Below are 18,935 nucleotides of genomic sequence, written 5' to 3' on the forward strand. Positions count from 1 at the left end.
ATACATAATAAACATTTAGGAATTCGCATAATAGATCAACACGCAAACATATTCTTGACACCTAACCATCCTCACACACACACACACACACACACAAACACTGATATATTGATCTAATCACACATATGTATCACGGATATGTATCAATTAATACCGAACAGTTATGGATCACAGGAAGTGTCTACTGTTCCCGATCACAGAATTCACAGAAGTTAAGCAACGTTAGTGGCGGTCGTGGCTCGGGTGACCGTTAGATTTGGATATTACTTTGAAAGGAATGATTCCCTTGAAAACACTTGATTGTTTTTATTTAATTTTTGATAATAGTCTTTATTTTGGTTTAGATTATTTGCACTGTTTATTTTTTAGTATTCTTTTTGAAATAATTGAAAAAATTAGCTTATATTATTTCAAACCGAATTTTGACTTTAGTTCAACATTGAATCGACGTCGAAATGATAGTTGAGTAGTCGTTGCAGATCTTTTATACGCTTTCGACGTCGAATCGACCAGAATTTCGACATTTGATTACGGCAATTCGACTATCGCATCTTCTGACTGGGTAACCTGTTTTGCTTATGCAACTCGATGACAGTTTTTTCCTCTACAGACTTGCTACAAAACAACTTCGATGTTAAAATAAATAATGTTAATTATGTCATGTGATTTAAAAATAAAGATACATTAGTGTTCCTAAATTGTACTGATATCATATAAGAACTCTTATGCTGGTTAGATTAGATAGATTTAGGAAACTTGACAGAGATGATAAAAATATTGATATAATGTTTATAATAATTGTAAATATGTATATACAATGAAAGTAAAATATGCTACCATAAACTTTCTTTTAGGAAAAAATAACGATTCAATTAAAAATTGCATGGTTACATTAGTATCAGTTATATAAATAGATCAAAAATTTACATCAATTGCATCTGATTTTTTAAAATGTTAATAGCATGCACAAAACAAGATGTAACCTATTCATTTTGTGTCTATCTTACACATCTATATTTCTTATTTACTTCATATTTTTGTCACTAAATGTTGTTTCTATTAAGTGAAACTATAAAATATTGAAGAGGTACGCATTTAACAATTACTCTCCTCTAATTTAAATAAAAATTAACATCTTTTAACACAATAATTAAGAATTAATAAGTATGCTAATGGCTCAAATAATGAAAAATTAACGAAGTTCTCTTTCCATACTTGTCTCTTGACTGACTAACTTTTCGTCTGACTTCTTGATTTTATACACTGAATCAAGCCTAAATAATTAACTACTCCATTCCGACACTTTCATTTTTTTTGGGATATGCTTAATGTTTAATTCAATATTTTCACTTAAGCCGAGTTGTTAATAATAAACTACTCCATCTTGACATTTTTATTTACAGGACACACAGACGAAATTACGAGCATTTTCATCGATTCAACCGGATTGTATTGTAGCAATCATATATGTAATTTATCGCCGCCCACCTTTTTGTACCCACTGAGAATGGTTCAATGTGGAACCGAAACATTTGATTTGTAAAATAATTTTATATTAAATATTATATAAATATTATATTAAATACCCTAGAAAAATCTGTTATTAATTGCATATCTTACAGTTTTGTCTTTAAGATATGCAATTAATAACAGATTTTTGAATGAAATGTCATCTGACAGTTTGCGCTTTATGTATTATGTAAAGACAAAAAATGTTATTATAAAAAAGAAAATATTATTGTACAATGTTATCGCGCAATGTGTTTGCAGAAATATCAATAAAAATAATCTTATATTCACATATGTAATCCTTATATCGATATTAATAAAAGGGGCGATAAGTCAGCTTTTGTTTTTAGGAGTTGCACGTGCCGTACCTGAGCGCGCCAACTTTAGACGATCTGATTAGTTAACTTTAAACATTTATAATTCAAAAACTATTATAGTCTCAACATTTTGGTATTGGAACTTTTGTCTTAAAATGATCTCAGGAATCTACCCTTAAGCGTTAGTCCGGTCATTACGGGACACCCTGTATAAATATAAATAATTTTAATTTAGAATTCTAGCAAGAGAATAAGAATAAGAATCTTGTTATTTCTTGAATGATAATAAACCATTCATGTATATTATCGGAGTTTCTTGACCCTCTCATGCTGAATAATCACAAGTGTATCATAGAATAAATCCATCTCAGACATATGTAAATAGATATAGTTCCGGTCCTCGTAGACAAAGTGATAATCGACGGCAACGCAGAGGGTCTCACGAGGTTGCTTCTATCAATGCAGGGTGCTTAAATTGATTTAGCTGCTTGAACTCTTACGTATTTTCTAATTGAGTCCGATTACGACTCGTTTCGCGAGAGGCGCAGTACTGTGGATTGCACAATATAGTGGCTGAAAGCATCCTCGCGTTATGTTGCTGTGCCGGACATGCACGAGTTACAGTTAAATTTTGCTCGTGATTCTCACAGTTGTTTCGATTACACTTATCTTATAACATTAATGTAAATTGAAAAAATGTGTATATAAAATCTAATAACTGAAATTAATTCTTAAAATAATAAATATGTTGTAATTTAAAAATTTTGTTATACACTAAACAGTTTTTAAAAAGTATCTGTAAACATAATAGCATCAATAAATAATTTTTTCTTTAACTTTAATAGATAATAGTAACGTCAATAAATAATTTGTTCTTTAAAAAATATTATATTAGAGTTAAGTATACGGAAATATATAGAAATTACATAACAAGCCTTAGGCAGGAGTTATATAAAGATTAAAAATCAATAAGAGACATAAATAATAATTAGAAGAGTTATTATAACTATATAAATGCTGTTATTATAATTCCCACAGTTTTTGTCGTTTGCAAACGATTTATAAAAATATATAAAAACAACGCTTTAATCTTTTCATTTGTGTTAATAGATAACTTTAATCGATAATACTGTCTTAGCCTTGCGATAGAAGGTTACTTTAGAGATTCATTGCTATGCATATATGACGAAATTATATGTAATCCACAATTACCTTAAATAATAAATGTCAACAATAAATTATGGATATAAGATATCGTTAAATACAAACATTTAATTTTACATATAGGGTAAGGGCATTAGATATGAATTGGCATTAGTATTCTGGATTAATTTATTATATTTAAATAATTATATGTACATATATAATTATTTATAATAAAACTTTTTCTCTACATTCATTTAAAAGTATATGTAGCATATTTAATTTATTATTTTTTGTCAATATTTGTAAATTATTTCCCATAGCATAGGAACAATTTTTTTAATTATTCAAAAATAATAAGCTGATCGTAATTACAAATTACATCAAGTATCATTGATATTTAAAAGTGAGCCGATCAAAAATACAGGTATATAATTCTTGCGGTTACGACGCGATCCAAAAACAATACAAAATAGAGTGCAAACGATTCCGACGACTAAATCTGACTTTCGCAATGGGGAGATTTACTGTCGGCTTGACTGACAATGAGTCACCGCGGGGCAATCCGACCAGTTAGTCGGATGACGCCTGGCACGACAACGAAAATTTGGCCGATTCGTCGTTAAATAAGAAACCAGCGAGCGAATGAACAAAATAGCCGCGAATCGATCCGGATCTAAAGCTGGGTTTCACGGCGCGTGATGCGCCCACATTCCGAGTCGCGATGACCGGGGCGAATTACGTAAGACAATCGCGAGATCTGATCTTACTCATTCGCTGGGTTGCAAACGTGCGCACACATTAATTTGTGATTCATCGTTTAATCCGGCGGAAGCTTTCCCTAATCGAGAGGGTAATATACGTATTGAAAGGTATCGGTCACCTTTCCGAGTAAATTGTCCTGACTTGCATTGATAATTACTTAGAGACTTTGATAGGATGAGAGCCTGGTAAAAAGTAAATCATATTTTTATAGCTCAGTAAGCACCAGCACTTTCATATAATTGTAAATAATTATAATTTAAATTATATTAAATTTTGTATATACCTATATAAATGTAAAACGTATGTAACACAGTACAAGCAAATTAATAAAGAAGAAGATAATATAAAAAACATACAACTAAGTATAAAAAATGTATAATAGTTATTACGATAAAGAAATATATATATATTATAAAAATTATTCTATACATATTAGAATTATTTATTTTTTTAAGAACAATAATAATAATAATAATAATAATAATTGTCCATAATGATAGGCTATTATATTTTATAATATAATTTACGTAATTTCAGTGCTTATTCACAACATAATAATCATTATAATTTAATTATCTTGTAGATGTTATCATTTCCTATTCGCTTTATTAACTATTAGATGGCTTTAAATGTTCGTATGTAATATCAATATTGTTATCCACAATTATTAATAATTGAAGAAAATGAAGACATTAATAACATTATTATATAATTATTAAATGAATTAATTATCAATGTTGATTATTTATATATTATAATTTAATAGCATATTTTGACAAAACTAGAAAATCAATTTCCCGTATAAAAAACAATTATAATATAATGTATTTATTTTTGCAAAAATTCTTATAATAATGAAAATGATGAAACAAGTAGAAACAAGAAGAAAATAACATATTTAAAACATTTAAAAACAATAATATTCTTTTGATTATAATGTCTAGCTTGTGTTTTAATAACAAAAATATAAGATAAATCGGCTAAAGACGAGCGAAGGTAAAAGTAACATGGAATTATTAAAAAACTCCAATTAATAATAAATAGTTTAATGTCGTGAAGTTAAAATCAATACGTTTCGACTCACTGAGCCTTCTTCAATCGAAGATATAAAAAAAGTCAATAAGTAAAATGCAGATAAAGAATAAATATGTAAAAATCGGACATAATAAATTAATATTGAGACGTTAAAGTTAACTAATATAAAAAGAATATATCAAAACCTAAAACAATGGATCCTGTAAGAATATGTCGATTCCAACTACCACTGTAGTAGTACGAGAATTAAAACGCATACATACTAACGGGGCATGCTGTAGTTTCCTTATGTCGAACATCTTTTCCCCTTTTTTCCCCTTTATGTGAAATTGAATCAATTGTCATTTGTGTCGTTGCTCTGGAAAGTCTTCTTTAAAGAAGCCTTCTCGTCTCTGCGTCGTTTTCAAAACGTTATAATTGTGCAGATGCTACGCGGATCCATTATCTCCTAATAGTTAATATGTATCGTTATAATTACGGTTATAATGTAATATATTATAGTGTTCTGTAACTTATAAGAATTTTCGGTGATAATTCGACAGTGTGGCTGTTTCGGTTGTGGAACAATGGTAATACGAATGACATAAGTCTATCTATCGGGTTGTGCGAGACGACTGTGCTACCGTATCGAAAACCTCGCGTGTATGATATTCGAGTTTTTTTCTCCTCTTCCGGTAGGGTGATCGGTACAAAATTGTTTATAAAATGTGTGTTTACATATCTATTCGTTCGTCCAGTATCGCAAAATAAGAATTGTCAATCAAGTTCTTGATAGAATTTAATCCATGCTTTTGTTCTTTAATATGCAGCATTTCTGAGATGAGTCTTTTATAATAGTTATATTCTGTATCGAGCACTTTTATGTTATTCCAATTAAAGGAGTCCAAATTCTAAAATGTGTTCTGTAATTACTGAATATTTTATCGGATCTAATTTAATATCATTTTTATGTTCTTTGAGTCTAGTATCAAGCTGTCTTTTGGTTTGTCCCATATAGAATGCTTCACAATCGTTACAAACAAATTTATAAAACACATTATTGTTTTTCATAGTCAAATTCTTATCTTTGTGAGCCTTGACGAACATATCAGTCTTATTGAGTACTCTATATCCTATTATATATTCATTTTTATCAATGATCGATGTTACAATTTCCGAGATGTTTTCAATGTACGGAAGTATTAAGAATTTTCTCCTATCACTCGTTTCCTCCATTGTGGTGCTGTGTTCGCCGGTTTCTTTTACTGTACTGGATTTTAATCTAATGTCTACTAGTGTTTTTAATCTAATATTCATCTTATTGAAAATCAAATCCATTCTCTAACAGAAGAGATACGCACAGTTCTAAATTTTTTTGCTGGAACATAGGATGTGAAAGTAAGAAAGCTCTGTCCATTAAGTTACAAGTAGTACCTATTTTGTGGCACAATGGATGTTTCGAGTGATAAGAGAGAAGTTTTCCCGAGAATGTCTTTTTTTGAAACCAATCTATGTGGATGGTATTGTCAATAATATTTAAAGATATATCTAAGAAACTTATACAGAAACTTATACTGTTTTCGCATTCTATAGTCCCCTTATATAGATATCCCCTGTGTCTTCGGTTGCCGCAGAGATGGTAATGCGTGATTTGGAACAAAATATTTTAACATCGTTAGTAAAAAAACCGTTGTTTTAATACAGATACGTAGACGACATTTTATTAGCGGCACCGACAGACGACATAGAAACAATTTTAAATTCTTTCAATGGATACCACGACCGATTAAAATTCACTATAGAATACGAAAACAACCAATGTATAAGTTTCTTAGATATATCTTTAAATATTATTGATTATTAAATATTATTATATAAATATTAATATTATTAAATATTATTAAATATAAATATTATTATATTAAATATTATTATATTAAATATTATTATTATTACAATACCATCCACATAGATTGGTTTAAAAAAAAAAAGACATTTTCGGGAAGACTTCTCTCTTATCATTCGAAACATCCATTGTGCCACAAAATAGGCATTATTTTTAACCTAATGGACAGAGCTTTCTTACTTTCACATCCTATGTTCCATCAAAAAAATTTAGAACTGTGCGTATCTCTTCTGTTAGAGAATGGATTTGATTTCCAATAAGATGAATATTAGATTAAAAACACTAATAGACATTAGATTAAAATCCAGTACAGTAAAAGAAACCGGCGAACACAGCATCACAATAAAGGAGTGATAGGAGAAAATTCTTAATATTTCCGTACATTGAAAACATCTCGGAAATTGTAACATCGATCATTGATAAAAATGAATATATAATAGGATATAGAGTACTCAATAAGACTGATATGTTCGTCAAGGCTCACAAAGATAAGAATTTGACCATGAAAAACAATAACGTGTTTTATAAATTTGTTTGTAACGACTGTGAAGCATCCTATATGGGACAAACCAAAAGACAGCTTGGTACTAGACTCAAAGAACATAAAAATGATATTAAATTAGATCCGACAAAATATTCAGTAATTACAGAACACATTTTAGAATCTGGACACTCCTTTAATTAGAATAAATTGTGCACATAAAAGTGCTCGACACAGAATATAACTATTATAAAAGACTCATCTCAGAAATGCTGCATATTAAAGAACAAAAGCATGGATTAAATTCTATCAAGGACTTGGACATGATTGACAATTCTTATTTTGCGATACTGGACGAACTAATAGATATGTAAACACACATTTTATAAACAATTTTGTACCGATCACCCTACGGGAAAAGGAGAAAAAAAACTCGAATATCATACACGCGAGGTTTTCAATACGGTAGCACAGTCGTCTCGCACAACGATAGATAGACTTATGTCATTCGTATTACCGTTGTTCCACATCCGAAACAGCCACACTGTCGAATTATCACCGAAAATTCTTATAAGTTACAGAACACTATAATATATTACATTATAACCGTAATTATACCGATACATATTAACTAGCTATTAGGAGATAATGGATCCGCGTTGCATCTGCACAATTATAACATTTTGAAAACGACGCAGAGATGAGAAGGCTTCTTTAAAGAAGAAGACTTTCCAGAGCAGCGACACAAATGACAATTGATTCAATTTCACATAAAGGGGAAAAAAAGGGAAAAGATGTTCGACATAAGGAAACTACAGCGTGCCCCGTTAGTATGCATGCGTTTTAATTCTTGTACTACTACAGCGGTAGTTGGAATCGACATATTCTTACAGGATCCATTGTTTTAGGATATATTCTTTTTATATTAGTTAACTTTAACGTCTCAATATTAATTTATTATGTCCGATTTTTACATATTTATTCTTTATCTGCATTTTACTTATTGATTTTTTTTTATATCTTTAACTGAAGAAGGCTCAGTGAGTCGAAACGTATTGATTTTAACTTCTCGACATTAAACTATTTATTTGAGTTTTTTATTGAATTTTTTATGTGATTCCATGTTACTTTTATCTTCGCTCGTCCTTGGCCGATTTATCTTATATTTTTAATATTCTTTTGTTTGTTTTAATATGTTTGCTTGTAATGTAAATGTTACATCAGTACTTTAAAAATATTTTTATGTCGATATAAATAAAATAATTTTTTTAAATATGATACTCGCAGTTGTTTACCCGTTTTACCGTACGTAATATATAATGCTGTACATTTTGAAGAAAAGGTCAAACATACACTCGGCGTTTTCCGATATTCAACGATAAAAAGTCGATTCGGAAAACGCAAATGGAAACTGGGTCACAGTGACACGCAACTTATTTTTTTCTTCTCCACCGACTCGTTTTTTTTTCTGTATACGCATTTAGCCTTCTGCTGTATTTGGTATGTCGTAATAGATTGCCGCAGAGAGAACTGGAATCCGCCGTACCGAACCTTTTTTCGCCTTGCAGTCGGAAACAACAGATTACAACACACCATCCTACCTTCATACGGATCGACCTATCTTTACACTTCAGACATTACGTAACGACGGAGAACGTCATGGCGGGACGGTTAAGTAATAATTATCCAACTTTAGGCAATTAAAAAGCAGAGAGTTGAGATAAGTGCGATAAAAAAATATATTTAGTAAGATAAGAAATTTATAATGAAGTGTATATAAAGAATGTATGTTTCACGTTTCAAAACGCAATATAACGTAATGTATAAACTCGCAAAAGTCAACAAGAAACAATTCGAGAGAGCGTTCGCTTGTGCGTGCATTCTCCATACTCCGCCTGCCTGTAAACATTTAACAGATAATACTTATATTAGACTTAAAATGTAATCATATCACGAGAGGTATTTCAAGAAGCTTGCTTGTCAAGAAATTCCGTATTGCGCACGTTCAAACAGCAATCGACAGCAAGTGTTCTCGCGCAAGTCATATCACGAACTGACAACCGCGATGATAAGATCTTCTATTTAATCGCATGCAGCGAGCACTTCGCGAATGACATTTGCTCCTATACATATGATCTCTCCACGTGAGCTCGTTGTATAACTTATGCGCTAAGAAAAACTGCATGTTACACATCGTGACAGCTCTGTTCCACACGTACGAAATTACAATCGTAGCTCTTATCAATGTTAACGCTTACATAATGCCCTCCTCATCCCTTTCGTCAGCAAAGCTCTCTCGCCGATTCTCCGAAATTTTAGATAGACATTTCCTGTAAAGCAAGAATTACATCAAACAAATTTTTAAATGCGATAAAAAATCTTATTCTTTTTTTAGATTTTTTTTATATTTTATTAAAACTCATACAAATACATAAGCAATTAATAATTTGTTATTTCTAATGAATATTTTAATAATTCTATTTTATTTTTAATTAATTCATTATTGATCTCAAAGATGAAATAATATACGACATGACATGTTAAAAGGCAACAAAATTTCTTGATTTTCATTTTTTCCTCAAACTTATGCGTCATTTCACATTTATGTTATCATATTATGTTATTACGCGTTTAAACAATAAGATATTTATCGTAAAACATTTGATTTCTGATAAAATGTATTTATGTAAAAGCAAACTCAGCATTATGTACAAAATATAAAATATAGAGCTAGCAACAAGATATGTTAACAACATTTATGAGACAATGTTTGATGATATTCAGTGTTGTAAGACTTTCGTTCAAATTTAAACAAATTAAGATCTTGATAGATTAAACTTAGCAGACTTGATAACTTGCAGTTAAAATTTTATGTTTGACAATCTCATCGATCCTACGAGATTATCGGGTGCATTCCATTTAAAAGTACAAAAGATATGCTACATTGTTTACACACCTTAGGCATATTTAGAAGATAAGGAGAGGGAAAAGCGTGTTCCAAAGGTTGATTTACTAGAGTTGATTATTTTATCTTGTCCACCGCCGGAAGCTTGAGGATATCGTCGGAAACCGCGGTCCAAGTTGGCGGGAAACGCCCAGAGGAGCCTAGGATGGCCGGTCGATATGCGCGACCGTCGTCGGTTACGTAAAAGGGAATAATAAGAGCGCGACGTGCACACGCCGCGGCATGTCGGCCGGTCAGGCAGACGTATTTGCTGAGATAAGATAGAGGCCGCGGTCACGTGCCCGGCGTACTGTCAAACTCCTCTGTTATGTAAACTTTGCGCTCGCCTGGCGATCCGCCATGAGCCCGACGCCGGTGCCGCGTCGCGTCGCGACGCAGCGCGTCGGAGTCGGTTTCGCGCCATCGGGGATTCCGATTTATTTTCATACTCCGGAGTGTGCCGTGTCGCGACGGATACTTACACCGTCGTTTCCTCCTTTCCGTTGCATTCGGGAAATAGTCTTGCGGTCTGCAGACGTTCTCTCGTCATCCACTTTTTTTACGATTTCGAGCCGACCGAATGTAACCGACACAGTAAAAAACGTTTTGCATTTATGTTGGAAATGGTTCACTCACGTTCTTGTTCGACACCACAAAATTTTGTGTCGAATTTTTAACATATTTGCTTGTTAAATCATAACATAATCCTGGTAAAAAATTTTTCATATAAGAACATATATAAATATATATAAACACATATAAAAATATATAATTATATGCAAAATATGTCCATATGTTTCTTTACTTTGTAAAATTATTCTTTAATACAAAAAAATTATAATAATAAGAAGGAAACATAAAAAATAATTAAAGGAATAATTTTTGCATTGTTTTTTTACAAAAAATCAAGTTTTAAGAAATGAGAGAAAATTGTTCATATATAATTATACATATATGTATATTTTTAACCATTTATACATGATTATATATGAGCAATTTTTCTCAATTTTTACATTGTTTTTTTTATAAAAAATCAAGTTTGAAGAAATGAGAAAAATTGCTCATATATAATCATATATAAATGATTAAAAATATACATGTATGTATAATTATATATGAACAATTTTTTTCTCATTTCTTAAAACTTGATTTAAAAAAAAAAACAATGTAAAAATTATTCTTTTAATTATTTTTTGTTTTCTTTTTATTATTATCATTTTTCTTGTATCAAACAATAATTTTCCAAAGGGATGTGATAATGTTATTTAAATATTTTGTATTAAATTGATGTTCAATATTTTTCAGTGTCAAAGTAACACAATTTATAAGTAAGTGAATAAATAACATAAAAATAAAGTAGTTTTAAACCGTAAATTCTAAGATAAATGAATAAAAGATAAATATACTTGTTAATGTTATAAGTGTTAATTTTACTGAAGAATAATGTTTCCAGAATTTGTTTCTAAATTGTATTAAAGTGTTACATTTTCTGTATTAATTTTTACATATTGTTGTGTTACTTTCTAACATATTCATCTTGCATTAAATTAACACAAAAATTTGAGTGGACCGTTTAGGACATGTGAGACGTGTTAAATTTAACACAAATTTTTCAACTGTGTATACTTGTATACGTGCACTAAAACTAAATACAGGATTGATTCATTTTAAATACATTGTATAATAATGAAATTATTTATTTATATGCATATTATATATTTAAGATATATATGTATTTAATCTTCATATATGTATATTGTAATTACTTTGATTATATGAATTAGACTGTGCAAAGTGATTTATTATTTATATTATTGTTTAAACGCATAATAACATAATGTGAAAACCTAAATGTAAAAATGACGCATATGTTTGAGAAAAAAATGAAAATCAAAAAATTTTGTTGCCTGGTATTTTTAACATGTCACATATTATTTCATCTTTAAGATTAATAATATATCAATTAAATAAGATAAAATTATTAAAATATTGTTAAAAATTATAAAAATTATTAAAATTAGAAATAAAAAATTATTAATTGTTTACGTATTTGTATCAGTTTAAATAAAATATGAAAAAAATCTAGAAAAGTGTTTTTAAGAAGATATTATATAGCACAACCGTAATTTTCAATGTAAATAAAATATTTTTTTACTTTTAGATGTAAAAAAATAAGCTTACAATAAGTAATATATTCAAATAGAATTGAATTGAAAGTTGAATGCAAATGAACGTCATAAATACAAATGAACAACCCAAAGAAAATACTTTAATGAATGCTAATGAATGCTGCCGTTTATTTTTTTATTTATCTTAATTGCTTTTAATTTATAACTATCAATATCCGAATATTTTCGGTTAATTTAATTTCAAAATGACTAAATGAATATCATGAAACAAATGTAGTTCTGAAGCATTCTATGATAATATATGATCTATAAATAATTTTAATAATTTATATATTATTATATTATATATTTATATACTGTCTATAACTATATCGAAAACTTTTAAAGTATATTTCCAATAAAACATTCACCGATACAAAACGAAGCACATTATGTGGCGAGAGCGACGTATTGCGAAGGCGGCAAACCCACACATATGATAAAGTCAATCTGCTAACATATGTACATGACTACATAGTACCGATATGGGCATAATATGCTGCCACCCACGTTTCTCAAACTGTCTCGTTCTTCACAGTCTGAATTAGAACGTGCATAAATATTCACGCATTTGTAGAAAATAACTGGAGTTGTTACACTGATTATGAGACGAAATATCAAAGTCAATAACAACAGATAAATTCTATATAAAACAACTATATATAATGTTACACTTGATATTAGAAAAAAATTAGATATATTACTTTTTGATATTATTTCTTATTAAAAAAATTCAATAATAGTTTTTAAATTAAAAATCAAAATAATTAGTAACTAAAGATTTCGTAATTTTAGAATAGATGGTTGAAATAATTGCTGCATTAAGATAAAAATTAATTTTTAACAATTATTGTATTTCGCTCGACAAAAAATGCTTATGCTTTATTGCAAAATGCATGTAATTGATTGGCGAGCAATATTGCCCGCAATATTGGCGAGAAGCAGAGGAAGCTGAAGAAAATATCACTGTCATGCAAAGTGTCGAAGTTATCGAATACAAATATTGAAGGCGAAGTACTGATTGTTTAAACAGCTTAAATGACGATGATGAAATAGCTTACATGATATTCCAGTACTATGACAAAATCATTAGTATCCGTACCGTGATCGGGACGCGCGTCGTAACGGTGGAGATCGGCCGACCAATTGCGTAACGATAGATTTATATAAATGGTTACGTTGACACCGCGCGCGCGGAGCCCCGACCGTATAGTCGCCTAGGCCATCGTTACATTATCTAACGAGGAACGCATCGCGTAGGTAGATATATCGCGTACGATACGCGAGATTTGCTCTCTTTGAGCTCTTGAGACCAACTTCGGGAAATTATACACCAAAAAAAAACCAATCTGATACAATAAGAGCAATCTTGTCAGTGCGTCAATTTGACGGCACTTAACTCTACATTACATAATATATCTGATGTAATTCGTGTCAATATTATATCTATTATATTTTGCTCGTAATTCTAAAAACAAGAACTCAATTCAACCAGAACTTTTAAAGAAAGAATTTTTAACAAAAATAAACGTTGTGATTTTATCAGTAACGATCAGCGGATAATATTAGTTCGTATGAGATTTCTAATGTTACACGGTCTATATAAATAGCAGAAAATTAATAGAAGTTTGATTATGTACTTCTCGAAGGAATACACACGTAGATTATATAATACGTAATTATATAATGTACGCAAGTATTATATCACTAAATTGAAAAATGTGAAGTATTGCGTCAGGCAAATGCTAATTATTTGCGTCACAGAAAAACATTGATTTGTTCTATATTTATATTATAAATTTGCATTTGAGAAGATTAGATCCTTCGCACATTTTTAGCCGCACGTAACTTGGATGTCGTAAAACTTCATCGCATCAATAGATTACGAATTTATAAATTGTGAACGTATATATTGTAATTATATTTGCATATAAAAGAAAATGATTGAGCTAGCGAGTTCTTCTCTGAAAATTGAATAACTCTCTTAATTCTTTTCACGTAAATGTTTCCAATGATATTTCTAATAATTGAAGTCTCACAAAATGTCTTTAGGTCAAATAGTTGAAATTGATCTTCGGTTTCTTTTTGTACGTCGGAAAGCCATTCAATTAATGTCACGTCGCAAATGTGCTTATTCAAATTCACCGAAATTTCAATCACTTCGGAGACTTTTCTCGATACGGGACTTTCGCCGGCGCGGCGTGCGCGTGCGTGCGCTCGCGCAGGGTCGGCGTTTCTGTCAATTACATAATAAAAAGCGTTATGTAAGGACTAGCGCTACGCATAATCGTAGGCAGCGCTCCCAACTTCTGCCCATCCCGACGAAATTGATCGGTGAATCCTGAAGTGTCGTACCATCGATACTGCCAGCCACGCAGGTATAATCTTTTGAATGCGCGCCGATAATTCGAACCGAATTAATCGAGACTTCTGAGAATCGGTAATTAGAAAAAATAAAATGCTAGAATCGATCCACATAAAATGACCTTATTTGTCCTGAAATTACATAAGATCTTACAATTATAAAGAAAAAAAAATTAATAAATGATTTAAGAATAATTTTCCTAATTGCATTTTCTATTTAAGTATAACGACTTGTCGAATGATGACAGGTGTGATTTAGAAATATAACCGCTAGTATTATTACACTTTAAGAATCAGTATATATCTTCAATATTTAAAAAATCACATGAAATAATTAGATGTTTGATTACGCGCGCTCTCTCCTCTCCCTCGCCACTCTCTCTCTCTCTCTCTCTCTCTCTCTGTCTCTCTCTTTCTTTTTCTTCTACTAAAATGTAATGAAAACAAATTTGTAAATACATTATTTCTTCCAAATGGCGCAGTAGAGTAAAATAATTTCATAGTTTACGTAATCTGAGCGCGATAAAAGTGCAAGTGAAATTTTATCAGCACTGCTTAGAAGTTTGTTTAATAAATTTTATGAATCTCTAGTATCGTCAAATAAACATACTTCGAATTTTAACTACATGAGTGACGTTATAAATTTTTAATGTTCATATATCGAACATATATCCTCGCTCATGTTTCGATTTTATCAAGACGATAATACATACATTGATATACTCATCTGTATTATTACATTGCACTTCCCCGAAACGTTATCGTTACAATTAGGAACTTTACGAGCTTCTTGCGTATCACAATTATCAAATGACAAGCACTCTTTAATTTGACAACGTCGAGTACTTATATCGGAATCTTATCTATGCAAATATAATACGCGTCCTTGTATTTTTTATATTTATATTTATTCGATTTCAAAAATGCCAATTTTAAAACTGACAAAAATATCTAAATTATATCACTTTTGTGATACATTATATAACTTATTTTATACGCTCAACGAGCATTGTTTAATGATTAAATAATTTTTAAAAATTGTTTAATTATTACATTATGCAATAAAAAATGAGCACAAGAAGTTCCATATACTTTTTTTTGCGCAGCATACGATCCGGTTTACCAATTTGTTTTATTACATCGCAATTTTGAGAAATTTGCAATTAAGTTTGCAGTATTCAGCGACTTGAAAATCTCTTAAATTTGAATAATACAATTAAGAAATATTTTGTAAATGCTTAAGTGGATATAAGTTGCAATTTTGAAATAGACTCTTATATTAATCATATAATATTTTTTAATCATAATTGACACAATAAAGTCCTTTTAAGTTTAAGGGCTGAAAGTTCTAACAACATATTTAATTTTGATTACAATAAAAAGTACAATAAAACATCCTTTATTGCAAATTTAATTATAAACTTTTCAAAATTGTGACAGAGATAATTTGGTAAACGGTGTACTTAGCGTCTGAAAGAACTACAGGAAACGATTACCTTTGTTCTTGTATGTCTTTTTTTTTGTTAAACGGTGTTATTACACAATTTTTAAAACATGGAGAGAAAGAAAGATACAAAAAATTGTAAAAGTTAGAATATAAAAAGGTTTCTAAGAGAGAGTAGGTCGAAGACAGTCGGGAAACTTGATCGAGCGGAAGTATCACCGGCTGTGGTACTTGACCATGAAAAGGCACCTTGGCTATGCGCGAAACGACGATGAAGGTTACCATTACTATCGCATGTCGAAGAACGAGAGGCGCTTTCTGTAGCTGAGAGAAAGTCGAGACACTTTCCAGAGATAATTCCCGATAGTAATTGCACCTAGCAAAAGTGGAACAGAAATTCTCGCGTGATGCAAAAGCGGGGCACTACAACATGATAAATTTCACAAGAAATTGCAAAATATTATGTCAGGTAAAATTAATATATCGTACATATATACACTTCAATGTATCGTTTTTAACACATTAAATTGAAATAAAATAAAAATTAAAAGAATGGAACTAAAACAATTGTTAAACAATTAAAATGTAATTAAAGAAAACATACTCTCTGTCTTTATAGAAATACACAGTATACAAAATATATAATATATGAAGTAATATTATAACTAATATGCAAAACGTAAGTGACAATTATGTAAATAAAATGAATAATTTAATAATATGTAGAGAAAATGTAAGCGACAACTATGTAAATGAAATGAATAATTTAATAATATGTAGAGAAAATTCTAAATATTAGCTAAGAAAGTTATTATTAAGCATTACGTAATACATTTGATAGGAGTGACAGTTAAATAAATGAAAAATTTTAAATTTTTAGAAAGGTTAAAAGTAACGTTACAGTTGATAATACGAAATATATTACATAATGTAAATAACGTGTTTTTTTAATAACATAAAATGTATGTTGTTAATCCTGGATAAATAATTATTACTCATTAGAGTTATATTTCTGTTTCATTTTTGTTAAGTTTTATTACTTTGTTCTAAAATCATATGGCACCTTCCGAAACTTGTATTATGTTATATAAATTAAGATATCATTTCGTTGCATATATATATTTTAATATTATACTCTTCCATTCACTAGTTTAATATAGCTGTTCAACGACAGTATATTTCAATCATCGCTTGCAACGAAAACGGATATCGAATTTATCGAGGAAACAGTAGGCGTCTGACGAGGACGAGTCTACGTCTTTATAGGTATCGTCCATTATATACGTCGCCGACGTCTATTATAGATATATGTAACCGCCGTTACATAATATTACCGTTTACAATGAGCACGGCACGCCGGCGAGACGTGTTAGTCGGCGATAAACAATGATTTCCGTGCTCTCGTTCGAGGAATTGCGCGGCCGTAGTGATCGTAATTTCCTACACGTATTTCGCTTATCTATTTTCCACTTAGATTCATTTAATCGTTACTATGTGTGTTACAAACTCTATTTCTCGCGTCTATCCTATCTTCTTTATGCAGTATATTTCGAATATGTATATACTATATCAATCAGATCGCGGGAGTACATTTTACGCAAATAAGGAAAAATTAAATTAATCAAGCTTTTAATAAAAAAAAAAGATAAAAAGAGAGAGAGAGAGAGAGAGAGAGAGAGAGATATTCACAAACAAGATGTATTAATCAAAATCATATTCCATAATATTAGCATATTATTACTTAATAGATTCTATTATATCTGCAAATTAAATTAGTTTTCGATTAAGAAAACACTTAATACAAGACTCTGAACAATTTTTTACTAAAATATAAGTTTAACAAAATCCTTGTACAGTAGCTAGAATAAAGTAACACTGTAAAAACTATATAAGACATTTAAAACTGTTATGTATAACAGTCTAATTATGACGTTAGTAATTATGCAAAAAATTATGCAGTAAACTATATGATAATTATTAAATTATATGATAACTATCTCACTTGTTATTTAATGGATTTATTTCCAAAATTCGGACGAAGTTTTATCGAACACATTTATATTAAATTGTTTGGCAAACAACCTGTCAAAATGATACCACCAGGATCATTTTGTTCTTACGTAACTCAACTGGAACTGCTCACTGGATCGAATGTTCCAGTTATTTTGGGCAACTGAATTTCCGTAAAGTCGTTTAAAATTGTCATTTCTCTTGATCTATTTTTATCTTGTGATATCTTGAGTGTGAAACGCGGTCAAATTAATAAAATCATGACTGTAGACTTCAATAGCATTCAAAAGAATTCCGATCAATAGCTTCGAAATTAGCGCACTCGCAAATTTTATGAATTCTTCTCTAAATATCATAAATCGCGAAGATAAAATCGTTTGTAAGGAATCTCTCTTATTATTGATAAAAAAATCAAAGTATTGAGTAATTTGGTAGAAAGAATTTAATGGAAATAAATAAGACATCTTTTTATGAGTCGAGTGTAATAATTAATCGAATATAGAGTTAAGAATTTATAGCTAAAATATAAAAAAACAAATTGGTTTTAAATTAATTATGTAATAATTTAACACTTTTGCGCACGTATACCTATCTTGCAAGGCTCTTATGCTCCCTTTCGTTCCATTTAATAATTATTTAATGTAACAGATAGGATATTATTTAACCAATACGATATTATGATTTCAACAATATGCCAGGATTATGTACAATTTTATAATATTGATAGGTATTATATAGATTGCTCAAATTTATATTAAAATTTATGATAATTAAACATTATTATAAAGTATAATTAGCGAATAATCAATTATAATAATATTGTTAGAATTTTATTGCATTGTATTTAGCTCGTTTTTCTTTATTATATCA

At 29.8% G+C, this 18,935-nt stretch overlaps 1 protein-coding gene and 1 long non-coding RNA gene across 2 annotated transcripts in view; one reads left to right on the forward strand and one right to left on the reverse strand.

Annotated features, from left to right (window-relative positions):
* The window catches only part of LOC105455737 (LON peptidase N-terminal domain and RING finger protein 3), a 52,542-nt gene that overhangs the window by 16,142 nt on the left and 17,465 nt on the right, over positions 1 to 18,935 (forward strand). The gene's annotated exons all lie outside the window — the stretch shown is intronic.
* On the reverse strand, positions 8,857 to 10,266 carry LOC105455736. Its single transcript, XR_975153.1, has 2 exons — positions 10,092 to 10,266; positions 8,857 to 9,465 (listed from the first exon to the last, which is right to left on the reverse strand). It is a non-coding gene; the product is annotated as an uncharacterized LOC105455736 (long non-coding RNA).

This window comes from Wasmannia auropunctata, unplaced genomic scaffold, assembly GCF_000956235.1.
Source record: "Wasmannia auropunctata unplaced genomic scaffold, wasmannia.A_1.0 LD335861.1, whole genome shotgun sequence".
Taxonomy (NCBI): Eukaryota; Metazoa; Arthropoda; class Insecta; order Hymenoptera; family Formicidae; genus Wasmannia; species Wasmannia auropunctata.